Source organism: Osmia lignaria, unplaced genomic scaffold (assembly GCF_051020975.1).
Source record: "Osmia lignaria lignaria isolate PbOS001 unplaced genomic scaffold, iyOsmLign1 scaffold0040, whole genome shotgun sequence".
Lineage (NCBI taxonomy): Eukaryota > Metazoa > Arthropoda > Insecta > Hymenoptera > Megachilidae > Osmia > Osmia lignaria.
The window spans coordinates 197,501-200,000 of NW_027478181.1; positions in this window are offsets into that span (position 1 = coordinate 197,501).

Sequence of the window (2,500 nt, forward strand, 5' to 3'; positions counted from 1 at the left end):
GATCAAGAACTACATTGATCGTCATGAAACTGTTTTTTTTTTTGGGAGACGTGTACGCTCCTTTTCATAAAGGAGACTATCTTATTGCGAAAGTCAAAATCGCACGCTCTCACGGCGATTTGCCCCCGTATACGCCTGGGCGTAAGCCCGTGCGTCGCCGACCTAGCGGCCTGCCGATCGGTATTTAGAGGGAGGCACTTTGAAAGCAACACGCCGCTGGAACTTTGAAAAATTTCGGGGCAAAGCAATACGCGGCTGGGACTTTGAAATATTTCGGAGCGCACCTAAAGTTCGTTATTTTGGCTAAACGGAGCGAAAATCTGCATTTATACCATCACGGACGTTAGTTTAATAGCGTTTAACGATCGATCCACGGTACAGAATGCAAAAATATGATTGTTAAAATTTTCGACTAATCGGTTCTAAGAGGCGAAGCAATACGCCGCTGGGACTTTGAAATATTTCGGAGCGCACCTAAAGTTCGTTATTTTGGCTAAACGGAGCGAAAATCTGCATTTATACCATCACGGACGTTAGTTTAATAGCGTTTAACGATGGATCCACGGTACAGAATGCAAAAATATGATTGTTAAAATTTTCGACTAATCGGTTCTAAGATGCGAAGCAATACGCCGCTGGGACTTTGAAATATTTCGGAGCGCACCTAAAGTTCGTTATTTTGGCTAAACGGAGCGAAAATCTGCATTTATACCATCACGGACGTTAGTTTAATAGCGTTTAACGATGGATCCACGGTACAGAATGCAAAAATATGATTGTTAAAATTTTCGACTAATCGGTTCTAAGAGGCGAAGCAATACGCCGCTGGGACTTTGAAATATTTCGGAGCGCACCTAAAGTTCGTTATTTTGGCTAAACGGAGCGAAAATCTGCATTTATACCATCACGGACGTTAGTTCAATAGCGTTTAACGATCGATCCACGGTACAGAATGCAAAAATATGATTGTTAAAATTTTCGACTAATCGGTTCTAAGAGGCGAAGCAATACGCCGCTGGGACTTTGAAATATTTCGGAGCGCACCTAAAGTTCGTTATTTTGGCTAAACGGAGCGAAAATCTGCATTTATACCATCACGGACGTTAGTTTAATAGCGTTTAACGATGGATCCACGGTACAGAATGCAAAAATATGATTGTTAAAATTTTCGACTAATCGGTTCTAAGAGGCGAAGCAATACGCCGCTGGGACTTTGAAATATTTCGGAGCGCACCTAAAGTTCGTTATTTTGGCTAAACGGAGCGAAAATCTGCATTTATACCATCACGGACGTTAGTTTAATAGCGTTTAACGATCGATCCACGGTACAGAATGCAAAAATATGATTGTTAAAATTTTCGACTAATCGGTTCTAAGAGGCGAAGCAATACGCCGCTGGGACTTTGAAATATTTCGGAGCGCACCTAAAGCTCGTTATTTTGGCTAAACGGAGCGAAAATCTGCATTTATACCATCACGGACGTTAGTTTAATAGCGTTTAACGATGGATCCACGGTACAGAATGCAAAAATATGATTGTTAAAATTTTCGACTAATCGGTTCTAAGAGGCGAAGCAATACGCCGCTGGGACTTTGAAATATTTCGGAGCGCACCTAAAGTTCGTTATTTTGGCTAAACGGAGCGAAAATCTGCATTTATACCATCACGGACGTTAGTTCAATAGCGTTTAACGATCGATCCACGGTACAGAATGCAAAAATATGATTGTTAAAATTTTCGACTAATCGGTTCTAAGAGGCGAAGCAATACGCCGCTGGGACTTTGAAATATTTCGGAGCGCACCTAAAGTTCGTTATTTTGGCTAAACGGAGCGAAAATCTGCATTTATACCATCACGGACGTTAGTTCAATAGCGTTTAACGATCAATCCACGGTACAGAATGCAAAAATATGATTGTTAAAATTTTCGACTAATCGGTTCTAAGAGGCGAAGCAATACGCCGCTGGGACTTTGAAATATTTCGGAGCGCACCTAAAGTTCGTTATTTTGGCTAAACGGAGCGAAAATCTGCATTTATACCATCACGGACGTTAGTTTAATAGCGTTTAACGATGGATCCACGGTACAGAATGCAAAAATATGATTGTTAAAATTTTCGACTAATCGGTTCTAAGAGGCGAAGCAATACGCCGCTGGGACTTTGAAATATTTCGGAGCGCACCTAAAGTTCGTTATTTTGGCTAAACGGAGCGAAAATCTGCATTTATACCATCACGGACGTTAGTTTAATAGCGTTTAACGATCGATCCACGGTACAGAATGCAAAAATATGATTGTTAAAATTTTCGACTAATCGGTTCTAAGAGGCGAAGCAATACGCCGCTGGGACTTTGAAATATTTCGGAGCGCACCTAAAGTTCGTTATTTTGGCTAAACGGAGCGAAAATCTGCATTTATACCATCACGGACGTTAGTTTAATAGCGTTTAACGATGGATCCACGGTACAGAATGCAAAAATATGATTGTTAAAATTTTC